This window comes from Gopherus evgoodei, chromosome 2 (assembly GCF_007399415.2).
Source record: "Gopherus evgoodei ecotype Sinaloan lineage chromosome 2, rGopEvg1_v1.p, whole genome shotgun sequence".
NCBI lineage: Eukaryota > Metazoa > Chordata > Testudines > Testudinidae > Gopherus > Gopherus evgoodei.
Genome location: NC_044323.1, coordinates 13,060,684 through 13,076,056, shown reverse-complemented (window position 1 = coordinate 13,076,056; position 15,373 = coordinate 13,060,684). Strand labels below are relative to the sequence as shown.

Below are 15,373 nucleotides of genomic sequence, written 5' to 3'. Positions count from 1 at the left end.
TGGTAGAGCCTAGAGAACATGCTATTGTGGGATTCAGCGACCAACTGTGGAGGTGGAGGAGATCTGGGGGCTTGTTCAAGGAGAGGGTGGAGGAAATGACAAGAGAGCCTGAGGCAGCCAGTGGCAGATTTAGATACAGGATGAGGCCAGGAGTAGGCTCCATTATTCTGCCCCCAACCCTATTGCTACAGCCTGCTCCCTTTAGTTCACATCCTCATACCTGGTCACTGCCGACTGTCCTTGCTCCCCTTGTGCCACCACAGCCTGTCCCTGCCCCCTTCTGTTCCCGTCCCCACCTCCATTCTAACCCTGCCCCCTTCCTGCACTCGCTCCCCTGACTTTTCTCTGCACCTCCCAGCCAGAGAATCACTTATGGAGCCCGCTGATTCCTCCTTCTCTTCCAAGCCACCAGTTTCATGCTGACTGAGCACCAGCAAGGTGAATGTTGAGAGCAGCGGAGTGTCAGAACATCTCTGATGGCTGCAAGGAGTAATTGTCAGATAATCCTGCTCAGTCCCTGTGGGATGCACAGGATTCTAGCAGGGCTGCCAAATGTGTGATTGTCATGCCCAATGCATTAAACTTGCCAGTCCTGCTTCAATCCCACTTTATCTCTGAAAATAGGTTCTAAGTGCTGCACAGGTCTCATGCTGGCCCTTTGCTTCTCGGTGAATTTAACTGGTATAAGGAACTTCCATTACCTTCAATTACCATCCCATGAACTGATCAGCTGCAAGATTAGGCATTTGTGCATTCAAATGGCAGACAGACTGCATGCCCATGTGAGGGGCATTTTCTTTTAAATAAGGAATATTTATTAAAAAGTCATTGAAACTAGGTCCCACAATTCACTATGATTGGCAAGTCCATGGGGAATTGTGCCTTCTGCTGCTGATTGTTTTGCTATCCTCCCAACCCACCGTTTGTCTGTTTTGTTCACCTGCCAATGAACCTAGGTGGTGCCTTCACTAGTAAAAAATGTGTGTTCTTACCACGTTAGTTAACACATAGAAACTAACACCAGGTAAAATCCTGGTGAAGAGAAGGCAGTCTATAGTTTTCCCATGAGTTAACAAATTGAAAAGGAGCCTAGGTTTCGCCTAAACCTGCTAACACACCTTAAAAGTGCAGTTGCCTTTTCTTCATGAGGGCTTTACCTCCTGTTAGTTACACATTAGCTAATACACCTTTTTTCCTACTGAAGAAAAGGTCGTAAAATCTCAGGGACAGGAACTTTCTTCCTTTCAGACCCAGAAAGAGGCATGCTGGGGCAGCTTTAAAGAATCCCATAACAACATTTGCTTTGTGGAACTGGAATAAAACGAGACAAAATGCTCATATTGTTCTGAAGGACAGTAATAATTTTGGTTATATCCTGTAGATTTTTAACTAATTTCATTCTCATAGACTCCTCCATGTGAAAAGGTCTATTTTTTTCCTTCAGCTCCCTGCATTGTCATCACACTGTTCTTGTACGCTTTTCATAACAAAGGTGAGATGAAATTCAGCACATGATTTTAAGATATTTTCCAAACAATACAAACAGGGTTTGACTGCTGTTTGGGAACAACTGATTACAGCAGATTGTGCAATTACTGGCAAAGCAAACAGAATTCACCTCACTAATCAACAGGGAATACAAATGTCGAAAATTAAAGTAATCACAAGCCATCAACATTTACCTCAGACAAGTTTTTAATTGTCACTTGAAAACAATCAAAGGCATGATTCAACTTAGTTCTTGATCTGGGGATAGTGAGTAGCAAGATTTTCTAGTTTCAAATTGCTAATCTCAAAACCAAGGATTGTTAGATTTTAATGCACACAGCAGTCAGATTTCTTCTAAGTTTAATGTAGAAATCTTAGAACAGAGCATTTCCAGGAAACTAATTGGGAAAGTAATGCTCTGTGTCTGATTTCAGCACTCTGTGGAAAATGATGCTTCATTTAATGATTGAACACCTGTGAGCAGCTCTCAAGCTAATACACAGAAAGTTGTCCCCAAAGGAATACAAGTCTCTAAGTACAAGCAAATCAGATCATGCCAACAGCAGCAGCACATTCTGTTACATCTCCATTCACAAAGAAGTGGGATAATCCTCCTGATACAATTTGCTGGCCAGGAGACTTATTTTGCTTCGACAAGAGCAACTACAAAATCCCAGTTAGTGGACCCTATCTGAGTAGCTGACAGCCTTAGTAATCTTGCTGGTTAGCATCTGGCAACAGAGTCAAGTCTCTTTCTCTCTATAGGGTTTTCAAACTATTTTGCAGTTCATTCCAGGTCTGAGCAATATCTGATGCTATAATAGCAGAACAGGTTCTCTGGGAAGTGTGGGTGGGACAAACCCAATCTTCTCTGCTAGAGTTTTAGTAGGTGACACTCAGCCAGAGGGACAAGTGGGGATGTATGGGTCAAGATCTGTGAATTAGATATTTTGTATGCTAGGTAGGAAGAGTTGGGACCTATGTTGCAGATGACTGTCTATACCTCCAGAAGGAAAAGAACAAGATGCCAGTTTCTCTTGAGAAGGTGATTGTTAGACACTTGTGTAAGAAAACGTAGTTATAGAGTCATAGAGTTTAACGCCAGAAGGAACCACTAGATCTTCTAGTTTGACTCCTGTATATCACAGGCAACCATGACCACTACCACTCAGCATCCATACACTAAACCCAACAACCCAAATTAGATCAAAGTGTTACAGCCCATAAGAGGCTAAACTATTATGTGCCACAAAAAAGAATAGGAGGAACCGAGATACACCAAGGCCTGAGGCCCCCGCAGTGGCAGAGGAACGACTGAGATAAAGCCTGATAATCTTGGCAAGTGACCTACACCTCATGCTGCAGAGAAAGGTGAAAAACTTTCAAGTTCACTGCCAATCTGACCTGAGAGGAAATTCCTTCCCAACCTCACATATGGCAAAGACTTGGACCATGAATATGTGAGCAAGAACCAGCCACCTAAGCTCATGAGAGACAGAATACTCAGTGCCACCTCAGAACACTAGCCCATTCCGTTCAGTGTCCAATCTCTAGATGTGCCCATCTTTGATGCTTCAGAGGAAGGACAGCAAAAAACAAAAAACAAAAAAAAAACCCCCACACCGCAGAATACATTGAAGGAAAAATAAACCTCTTTCTGACTGTTCCCTCAATGTATTTATAGAGCCCAATCATATTCCCTCTCAGCCTTTTTTTGGATAGGCTAAACAAGCCAAGCTCTTCCAGTCTTTTCTCAAAAGACAGACCTTCCATTACCCTAATCATCCTCTTTTCTGCACTGGATCTAATTTAAACTCATTTTTCTTGAACATGGGTGATCAGAATTGTATACCGTATTCCATATGAGGTCCTACCAGTGTCTTGTACAATGGCATTAATACTTCTCTGTCTCTGCTGGAAATGCATGATACATCCTAGGTATCCTAGGATTCCTTATCTTTCTCACACAATGACTTGATGACATTCTGACGTCAAAAAGGTTTCTGTTACATCACATTGGTAGCTAATCGACATCCCATGATCGACTAATACACCAGGATTTCTCTCCTCCATTGCTGCCAATGCATGAGCCCCCAGCTTACAGCAGGAATTCTTATTATTAGAATCTAAGTGCATGGCCTTAAATTATGTACTATTGAATTTCATCCCATTTCTGTTACTCAGGTCTTCAAGGTCAGCCAGATCTTATTGACAATGCCTCTCAACTCTGTATTATCAGCAAATTTTTTCCCTCCTCAGATGTGGTAATTTCCATTTCTGTACAACAGCCTTCCAGCCTTTATGCCCTTGGTCCATATTATAATCTTTACTGAAAACTGAGGCAAAGTATTTAGTTTTGGGCCCACACTGAGATTATCTTTAATTTCCTTCCCATTAATTCATTTCTTGACTGAGGCAGTCTCTCCAACTATCACTTGTCTCAGACAGAAATTTGTGGAGAAAGACATCTTTTACCACACTCAAATTGTTTTAAGCCAGGGTATAAAACACAGAAGTGAACAATTGACCAATGTCTTGGAATGATCTTCCCACTGATACAACTGATACTGCAGGTTTTGGATGCTGCTGCCATTCGGATTCTTTAACGGAGAAGCTGGTGCTGCATTTCCCCGTCAAAATCGCAAAGCTGAATAAAGGGTCCGGAGATGAAAGAACAAGGAGCAATGGTCTCAAGTTGCAGTGGGGGAGGTCTAGGTTGGATATTAGGAAACACTATTTCACTAGGAGGGAAATGAAGCACTGGAATGGGTTACCTAGGGAGGTGGTGGAATCTCCTTCCTTAGAGGTGTTTAAGGCCTGGTTTGACAAAGCCTTGGCTGGGATGGTTTAGTTAGTGTTGGTCCTGCTTTGGATTAGATGACCTCCTGAGGTCTCTTCCAACCCTAATATTCTACGACTCTATGAGATCATGCCTGATGGCAGTTGCTTCTAAACTGCCCTCCTGAGTCAACCATCAGGATTCCTTATTCTTCTTACATGACTAGATGACATTCTGAAGTCAAACCCATTCAGCCTTCGCATTTGCTCTTGCCAAATGTGTCATTGAAAACTCAGATTGTAGCCTCACCTTTTTCTGAGCTCCAACTGCAGTGAGCATTTCCATGGATGACATTTCAAGAGCTAGCAGTGGTCAGCACTGATGACTTGAAACAATGCTACCCTTCATCAGATGACAAAGGGAGTAAGACTTCAGTCTCTAATGCTTTGATGACCTTACACAGTTCAGAACAGAAAGCAATTTGATTGTTTGGTTATAATAAGAGCTTCTGGTTGTATTGGGCTAATTTTGGCCCATTAACGACTGTGATCAAAGTCAAAGGTACACTTTTGTAAGCAGAAGCTCATCTCAAGTTCGTCAGTCTCTGCTGTCTGCAGTCTCACTTTCATTTGAAGAGAGGCAGGAAGTTCTGGTACAGCCACCTTCCTTCAACCAAGAAAAGATCCAGACTGCAGTCCATAAGCTGAAGTCAGGGATAGCACCAGGGGTTTATAACATCACATCCGTGTTGCTGAAGATAGGTGAAAGTATTATTGCACTGTGGCTGCAGAAGCTCTGCCAGACCACCTGGCGCACTACTATCACCCCCAATGATGTTAGTAAGGTGTTGTTCTGCTTCTGTTAAAAAAGGCCGAGAAGGAAGACAATAGAGGTGTTAGGCTGTTATCAGTCCCAGGGAAAGTCTTCACTTCTGTGTTAATGCCTCAAATGCTCTTTGTGGCACATATTGGGATAACTCAGAGCAGCTATAGGGTATGTCTACACTACCCGCTGGATCGGCGGGTAGTGATCGATCCCCGAACGCGTGCTCTGTCAACTCCAGAACTCCACCAGGGCGAAAGGCAGAAGCAGAGTCGACAAGGGAGTGGCGGCCGTTGATCCTGCACTGCAAGGACGCGAAGTAAGTCAATCTAAGTTGATCTAAGATACGTCGACTTCAGCTACGCTATTCTCGTACTGAAGTTGCGTATCTTAGATCAACCCCCATCCCCCTATGTAGACCAGGCCTTAGATCTATGGTTGTTCCGCTGTCAACCAGATCTTTAGTTTGAAACAGCTTTGTGAAAAGATGACTGAATTCAATAAGCCATGCACAACACTTGTTATAAACTCCCATCTGACCTCTGATTCAGTGCATTGAGCAAGTTTGTGGGACCTGATGAGGCAACTCTGTGTTCCCGGGGAGATAATGTCATTGAAAAAAGAGCTCTATAATAGAATGGCAAGTTGCATCTCAGTCAATGGCAGATACAGGGCATGGTTTCCTATCTCCCCAGGAGTTTGGCAAGGCTAGATTCGGTCACCATCATTGTTCAATATTAGCATTAATTGGTTAATGGATAAGGTTGAGGAGGCAGCTATTGGTGATGTTGAGCTGAACACCATCCTGCTTCAATACACTGATGAGACTGTCTTGTTGGCTCAGTTTGGTGAACTGCTGAACCTGATGGTCGATCTAGTTGGGTAAGAAGCAGCACACAATGGTTTGGTGTTTAAGCCGGATAAAACTCAGTCCCTGGTCATTACCATCAAGCAACCTCTAGATTACAATCAGATCAGTATTAACCTGTCTGGGCCGGACATTGAACAGGTGGCAACTGTCAAATATATGGGCAATGACATAGGCAGTACTTCAGCAGCCTCTACGGGGATGTTGCAACATCAAGCTTGCTACAAAGCTGCAAATCTATAGAATGACAGTTATATCAACTCTATTACAGAGAAGTTAACTGTGGGCACTGATGAAAGCAGAAGAACATCGTACTGATGTTTTCAATTCTTGCTATCTCCATCAGCTGCTCCATATCAAGAGGCAGGACACGATCAGAAATGAGGATATTTAAAGCCAAACCAGCAACTGCCTCCATCAGCATGTTTGGTTTTGGTGGCTTTCTTGGTATGGATATATTATTAGAATGGAAAACCAAGACATTCCAAAGTGTTTACCAATGATTGCCGCCACACGGCTAGTGATAATGTGGGTGCCAAAATATTTGGAGGTGTGATAAGATTGCCAGTTATGGACATAAACTGAATATCCAGCCAGACCACCTTAATGACCTAGCTTGAGATGTAGGTGGTGCTTAATCTACAAGGAGACCATGTCTTTTGGGATTTGCCAGGGTGATGATGATGATGATGATGATGATGATGATGATGATGATATTACAGAAGCTGCTTTGGTGGTGACTGGTTGATGATCTTTTGGAGATGGATGAAGATTATGTGCCTGTGCTGATAAAATAAGCTGACACAGATACCACTGACTACATGAATTTGTTGAGTGTACTGCAGATGTTTACAGAAGTTGAAAAAGTGACTACTCTTTTTTTTTTGAGCATAGATTAGGGCAATTATTCATCTTCTCCAAAAAGTCTTCCGTGAAAGGTTCTCAAGCAGGGCCATCCTTAGCCATAGGCAGAATAGGCAGCTGCCCGGGCACCACTAGGTCTGGGGGCACCGCTCTGCCGGGAGCCCAGACAGCCAAGAAGCAGTGGAGCATGTAAGAGCAGAGCTGTTGGGTCCTAGAGAGACAAATGCAGCACAGTCTGAGGGAGGGGATTGGCTGCTGGGGTCTCTGGGAAGGAGTGGGGGAAGGAACTCACCTGCGAGTGTGACTTCTTCCCCCGGCATAAGGTGAGGCAGGCTCGGCAGCTCTGGCAGTATCCTTTGTTGTCCTCCATAACATCTGTTGTTCTCCTCCCTGCCCCACGGAGCACCCCACCTTTCTCCCTCCCCCCACGGAGCCCCCTCTCTCTGCCCTCCCCTCCCTGGTTGCCTACTGAGGAATGAAAGTGAAAGTAACTCACTTCCTTGGCAGGCAGCCAGGATTGGAACGGTCGCACAGGACTGGGCTGGGGATTGCCAGATAGCATGTGCAAAAAATCAGGACAGGAGGTTGGGGTAGAGTGAGCAGATGTCCCACTTTTATAGGGACAGTCCCAATTTTGGGGTCTTTTTCTTCTATAGGCTCCTGGTGCCTTTATAAGACAAAGCCCCAAATATTGGGACTGGCCCTATAAAAGCAGGATATCTGGATCTGGTCACCTAGCTGGGGAGCGCATCTCTCCCCCAGACGTAGCTGCACAGGGCAGGATGAGCTGCTGTGGCTCTATGGGTGCCCCATCCCTGAGATCAGATGCTGTGCTAACTTCACCATGGTCCGTTGGGCTGGCGGTGGTGCCCATTGGCGTGTGATCGGACCTGAGGGTTTGCTGCTGCTGTTGCCACTCTGCACCCCAAGAGATGGATTTTGGGGTCTTGCAGTTTTCCACCTATCTCCTCCTCTACTGCAGCTGTTGGACCAGCAGGCTGGGGGTTGAGCCAAGCATGAAAGCAGTGCTGTGTTGCCATTTAGATTGTCATTTAACAAATTTGTTTGCCAAAAATGCTTGCTAACAATCCTGAATTCAATTTCAATTTTTTTTTTAAAAAAAATCAATATCTTAGCCAAAAACAGAAAATTAAGTTGTTGACAATTATTTGTGACAAGTTTGGTATGGGGAAGGGAGTCGGCCAGTTTTCATCAGAGAAACAAAAAATGTTGACTGACTTTCCTATAGCCCTGTTACTGCTAAACAGAGCCCTCCAACAACTGTAATATGCTCATCTCCTTACTAGTGTATAGAACAGGGGTTCCCAAACTTTAACAGCCCGTGAACCCCTTTTACTAAATTGTGAAATGTCATGAGCCCCCTCCTAAAAATGAATATTTTCAGGGATTTAAGTTTAAATTTCCTCAGTGGGATGGATGCCCCAACTGCCCGCCCCACTCTTCCTGGGGCTCAGGCTGGGGTTCGGGCTGCCGGCTCCCCCGCTGATGGGGGCAGGGCTCAGGCTGCCAGCCCCACTCTTCCTGTTACTCAGGCTGCCAGCCTCGCACAGAGCACTGGGGTTCAGGCTGCCGGCTCCCTTGCTGACCGCCAGGACTTGGGCTGCCAGCCCCAACTGCCCGGCCTCAGTCTCCCTAGGGCTTGGGCTACCAGCCCCACACGGAGTGCTGGGGTTTGGGCTGCCAGCTCCCACGCTGACCGCCAGAACTCAGGCTGCTAGCCCAAACTGCCCAGCCCCGCTCTCCCTGGGGCTTGGGGTGTCTACCCTTCAACCGGGTCCCACCTGCTGTCTCCAATGCCCGGGATCCTCTGGCCGCCATTAGTGAAATTTTTCTGGAACCCCCTGTAATGTTCTGCAAACCCCCAGTGGTTTGTGAACCCCAGTTTGGGAACCACTGGTATAGAGCAGGGGTCAGCAACCTACGGCACACATGCCAAAGGTGGCATGCCAGCTGATTTTTGATGCTCTGGGGTTCCGGCTGCTGCCCCATTGCCAGCCAAGGTCCCAGCCGCCGGCCCCACTCAGCACCCGCTGCTGGCCTGGGGACCCCCTAGGAGCCCCAGGCTGGCAGCAGGCTAAGCAAGCCAGTGGCTGAGACCCCGGCTGAGCCACTCAACCCACTGTCGGCCTGGGGTTCCATTCACTCAGCTGGCAGCAGGCTGAGCGGGACTAAATTCAACGAAAAAGGAAAACAAGAGCAACTAATGACAAAGTGCAAGAACCTAGAGAGCCTCCTGAAGCACAGTGAGAGTTTTGATTTAAATGGACTTGAACTGTACGAAGAATTGAGTACACTGTCATCAGTGTTGCCACATGCAAAATCGATGATGGACATTGTACAGTTTATTCATACCAGCAAACTTGTTGAGATATATATATCCTAATGTGTACATTGCCACTCGTATTCTACTGACAATTTCTGTAACAGTAGCATCAGGAGAACAGAGTTTCTCAAAACTAAAGCTCATTAAAAACTATCTCCGCTCTACAATGAGTCAGGAACGCTTGACTGGTCTTGCTATTCTTGCAATCAAACAAGACATCACTTTGTCTTTGTCATATGATGAAATTATTACTGATTTTGCAGCCAAAAAAGCCAGAAAGGTTGCTTTTAATTAAAAACAAATCCTTGTTTCAATACCTCTTCATATAAATTTCCAATAAAATGGTGACAAATTAAAAAAATTATATTATTTGCATCATTCTGTCAAATCAGAATTTTTTCTATAGTGCTACTTCTTTAGTGCTAGTTCATCAGCATTACAGTGTGCTTAATTAAGTTAAACTGGTTTTAATAACATGCATGTGGCAAGTTTTCCAATACTATAAGATTATGTTTGTGTTGCTCAGAGCAAGTCAGGCACAGGAGCACTAGTTTAATAATCCCGCCTAGGGCACCATAAATCCTAAGGACAGCCCTGTTCTCGAGGGTACTGTTCTGTTCCCTCCTTGTACAATGTGTGCATAGATCCATTGGGGTATGGTTAGTGAAGAAGTTACTGATTGAAATTCCCTAAGTATTTGAATGACATCTTGAGGTTCTCTAAGTATTTGAATGACACTGGTCTCTAGACTGCCATTTTTTTTTGTGAACCTGCTAGTTGAATGGAATGACATATACAGTGTCAACAAAACTTGGGGAATGGATTAGAGCTAGCTGGCTGAAACTCAAACTAGGTAAGGCTGAGATAATGTTACTAGATTGGAGAAAATGACTGAAAGGAACATCAAGCAGTACAAAAACATACATGGTTGATGGAGTCTACCTGCTCCTGTAAAAATTCACAGCATTGGGTTTTGTTATATCTTCAGCTATTTCTGGATGCCTACATACGGAACTGGGCAAACACCCTCAAAAAAAAAACATTCACAAACATTTATTTGAATTCCACACAGTTCCTAACTTTGGCCATGTTCATGCTCCTTTATTAATCTGCTATGTTTGAACAAAAATATTTTGATATTAGATGGACTCAAGTTAGCAGAGCCTGATGTAATATATCCTAGAGTACTTTAAGGAACTATCTGGTATTATCTTTGATAACTCATGGAGGATGGGTGAGGTCCCAGAGGACTGGAGAAGGACAAATATAGTACCTAACTTCTATACCTGGAAAGATACTGGAACAAATTATTAAACAATCAATTTGTAAAAGCCTAGAGGATAAAAGAGTTATAAGTAAATAGCAAACATGGATTTGTTGAAAACAAGTCATGCTAAACCAATCTAATTTCTTTCTTTTGCTTGGGTTATTGGCCTAGTGGATATCACATATCTTGATTTTATTAAAGTTTTTGGCACAGTCCCACATAACATTCTCATAAGAACACTAGTGAAATGTGGTTGAGATGCAATTACTATATAGTGGGTGCATATCTGGTTGAAAGACCATACTTAAAGAGTAGTTATCAATGGTTTGCTGTCAAACTGTGGGGATGTATCTAGTGGGGTCCAACAGGAGTTTGTCCTATGTCTAGTGTTAATGACTTGCATAACGGAGTGGAACGTATGCTTATAAAACTTGTGGATGATATCACCCAGGGAGGGGTTGCTAGCACTTTGGAGGAGAGGATTAGAATTCAAAATGACCTTGACAAATTGGAGAATTGACTTGAAATCAACAAGATGAAAATCAATGAAGACTAGTGCAAAGTACTACATTTGGGAAGAAAAAAAATCAAATGAACATCTACAAAATGGGAAATAACTGGCTATGCAGCAGCACTGCTGAAAAGGATCTGGGGGTTATAGTGGATCACAAATTGAATGTGAGCCAGCAATGTAATGCAGCTGCAAAAAAAAAAGGCTAATACTATGCTGGGGTGTATTAATAGGAGTGTTATATGTAACATCTTGGAGGTAACTGTCTGTTCTACTCCGCGGTGGTGACGCCTCTGCTGGAGGACTGCGTCCAGTTCTGGCTGCCACACTTTAAGAAAGATGTGGACAAACTGGAAAGAGCGCAGAGCAGAGCAAGAAAAATTACACAAGGTTTAGAAAAAAGACTGGGAACATTTAGCCTTGAGAAAAGAAGACTGAGGAGGAAACTGATAACAGTTTTCAAATATATTTATTAAGGGCTGTTATTACGAGGACAATGATCAGCTGTTCTTCACATCCACTGAAGGCAGGACAAGAAGTAATGGGATTAATCTGCAGCACTGGAGATTTAGGGTAGATATTAGGAAAAACATTCTAATTATAAAGATAGTTAAGCACTGGAATAGGCTTCAAAAATGGAGATTGCAGAATCCCTATCACTGGAGGTTTTAAAGAACATGTTAGACAACCACTTGTCAAGAATGGTCTAGATGTATGTGGTCCTGCCTCAGTGCGGGGGGTTGGACTAGGTGACCTCTTGAGGTCCCTTCCAGTCCTACCTTTCTACGATTCTAAGTTTTTGTTTGTATAAATGTTTGTATAAATTGCTATTCTTTGTGTGAGTATAGGTATGTACATTTGAACAAGGGTAATTGCGCATAAAAACTGTTTTTGTCTATCTGGTGCCAATCAGAATGATATTCACACCTATTTAAGCTTCAGACTTTTTACAATCTCTGAATATATTCCTAGTAAAGATCAACTGTGGGTTTACACTGGCCATCATCCTGCGTCATGTACACATAAAAATCCATGTTCGCTGTAAATTGTCTGCATCAGATTTCTCTTTAGTAGTACACTTGCAGACTAGGTAGGTGTATCCAGTATTTGAGTAGACTCCTGGAAAGGTCCTTCCCATCAGTCCTGGATTTTAATGAGTGTGCATTTGCTTTTTGGCCATTTTCCCCAACACATCTGTTGCAATGCTGTTAACATGGTCTTAGTGTATTGCAATGTATTTAAAAACCCTTTTTTATTTTTTTGTTAAATTGGAACATTCCTTTGAGATGTTTTGAGGCCCATTATCAGAGAACATCCTTCAGGATTCTATATCTGGCAAGAATAGCCTCCAGTATGTGGATTACTGTGGAATATTGGTGTCCAGGCTTTGATATCCAGAACCTAGTTTACTAAACCACAATTATGAGATAGTCACTGCTCTTCCATAGGCATAAATCGGTGTCAAAGGTCTGTCACAGAGCTAAATAAGTACCTCAAAAATATCCCTCAAATATTTTCTTAAATAATGCACGGGACATGATTTATGTCCCCTTTGTGTTCTTATCATGTAGATTCTAGTAAGCTAATTTCCTAGCAGAAATGTTTGTAGAAATAAAATTTTAAGTGAATATCAGTGAATATTTACTGAAAGAAAATTCTAAACTGGTTGTGTCAGTATTGGAAAATTGATTGTAAGAGTTACATTAGTACAACCAGAAAACACAGATAACATGTGACTGACATCTCCAATGAAAAATCAGCCAACACACCTTGAATTTTGAATATTGACAATAAATTGCTCATGAACAATTGGCAAATCAATAATTTTTAAATGATTAATTCTCAATAACAAACACACCGCTCCCCCAGTATAACACGACCCGATATAACACGAATTCGGATATAACACGGTAAAGCAGCACTCTGGTGGGGCGGGACTGCGCACTCTGGTGGATCAAAGCAAGTTCGATATAATGTGGTTTCACCTATAATGTGGTAAGATTTTTTGGCTCCCAAGGACAGTGTTATATTGAGGTAGAGGTGTACAATTGAGAAAGTCAGACAAATGGCTCATCTGTTTCTTTGGACAGTTAATTCATCCTTTCAGTCCCCGACTCTGTTCAGTGGCCATAGATTTAGTTCTCAAAGGACAGAAGAAATTAAAATTAAAAGGAAAAATTTGCATAGGAAAATCAGAGCATGTCAGTGTGCCAATTCAGAGTCATACAGCATGAGAAAACAATATAGCCTGTAGAGGAGCATCTGTTAAAATCTTCAAAAATCAGTGCAGGACATTCATAATCATCATCAGAAAATGAGTTGGGGATCAGAAAGATGCAAGAGGAAAAGCTGTCAACTGGGAATGCTATAGACAAGTGACTTCTTTGGGTCAGTTAAGTAACTTGAGTGCCACATGTAAGAGGCAATTTTTGTTTAACTAAATGGATTTGCAAAAGCAAAACTTAAAATATATTTTAAGAAACCAAAAGGTGTAGATAACCAGAAAGACTTGAGAGTAAATGTTCAGTGTGACAGCGTTACATGTACGTTATTCAAAGGGATAATACATAAACTTTCTGTAATACATAAACTGTACATAAACTTTCTGGGTCAGATGCTGACTTTGGATACACAAGTCACTCTTGTTAAATGAGAGATTTCCACATGGGGGACAGAATTTTAGCCTGGGCACTCAGTTTTACTCCCTTTGGTATTAATTAAATGCTACCCATGTAATGCTATAATAGGTATGTATTTATAACTGTGAAACTCATTTGAAACTGTTTATAATGAAATCGCATTAAAGCTCCAAATTGTTCCAATGCATTTGATGTGCAAATTGCAATTCTTCTTACTAAGAACCTCTGTTTATAGTCATGATAATACTCAGCACTCATGTGGTACTTCCTATTTTCCAAAGCACTTTACAGACATTGATTTCTGAAATTAATCCTCCGAATGCCCATGAAAGGGTAATTCCTGTTATTCCCATTCTGCAGATGGAGAAATCAAGGCAAAATGTTATGTGACTTGACCAAAGCCACAGATGGGAGCCATTCTCGGGATAACAACTCAGAAGTTGGTGGTCAAACCAATCTTGTGGTCAAACCATTAAACCATGCCTTTTAGCTTCTGTCATTGAAGCTATTCTGTGAAAAATAAATTCATTCTCTTTATGAGGTTTCTTAGACTATATAGGAGGAAGAGAGAGAGGTATAATTCAATGAACTTGATAAAATCTTTTAAAGCTCTGGGAAAGCTCTGATCAAGCAATGCACGTAAGCACCTTCATAACAGTAAACACTTGCGTAGCCCCAGTGAAGTGCTTTTTTGGATTGGGGTCAAAGAAAGTAGTTATCCCTAGACACAAGGTTCTGGTGTAAAATGGAAAAACAGCATTTGTTAAAAGTAAATAAATGACATGTGTGTAGGGCTTCACCAGCCTTAGGCACAAATATGTCAAGCTAGTAAGAGTGCCAAGGAGATAATTGCGACAATTAGCCCATTTTTGATATACTTTAATTAAAAATTCCTGCTCATCTGTAAAAAAATAGAAGCCTTGGCCCAGTGTATTTAGTCTTAAGTGAATTCACCAGCCATGTTCATAAGCTGAAGATACAGGCTCAAAGCCCACATCCAAGCACTCTGGTACTTTGGGATTTACATGGTTTGCAGCTGGTCCTTATCTGTAACCAGCATCCAAAGACCCTGAACTTCGGAGGAAGAAAGGGTAAAAATCTGGATCTATCATTCTTGTAGTGTGGGCTTGCCTTTATTTGGCCTTGCTGTCTAGTTTTAAAGATTTCCCTGTCAGGAAAACTAAGAACAGTGAATTTAAATATCTGAAGGCATGAGGGAATCAGATTCTTTTGTAAGACTTTGTCCTGGAGAAACCACTTTCAGTCCTAGAAAACTTTTCATGCCTTCATCTCCTGGACTCTTTCACTTGTAAATACTTGGAAGATGGTACTGAACATGTTGTTATATACCTCTGGCAGCCTCGCTAAGAAACCATGCCAGGGGATAGCTTCTCTAATCTGCTGAAAGCCTAGTGGGCTGAGGTCATGTGCCACCCAGTCAGAGGTAACCAGACCTGGTGCGAGCCTGGAGTGTGGAATGAGATGTGAAATGCTAAGAGACAGAGTGAGTTCTTATGGCTGAAAATGAAATGTGACTTAAATTAGCACTGTAACACTTCCGTGTAATGATACAAAGTTGCTTTTCATTTTGGCACACTGGTTGCCAGAGGATGCTCAATGAGATACCAAGCGTTGCATTTTACATCTAGGTTCATGTAAGGTTGCTTCTTACTGTCAGAATGATGCCTGTCATTTTACAAGTGCAAGTACTGGCAGACTTAAGAGGACAGAGGGGGAACCTGGTTAACATTAAGAGATGAAGGTCATTTCATTTCAATAAGGTTGAAAGGG

General features: G+C 42.5%; 1 protein-coding gene across 4 annotated transcripts in view; it reads right to left on the bottom strand.

Annotated features, from left to right (window-relative positions):
* Positions 1-15,373, bottom strand: part of LOC115645407 (sodium channel protein type 5 subunit alpha-like) — a 382,036-nt gene that overhangs the window by 72,254 nt on the left and 294,409 nt on the right. The window lies entirely within an intron of this gene.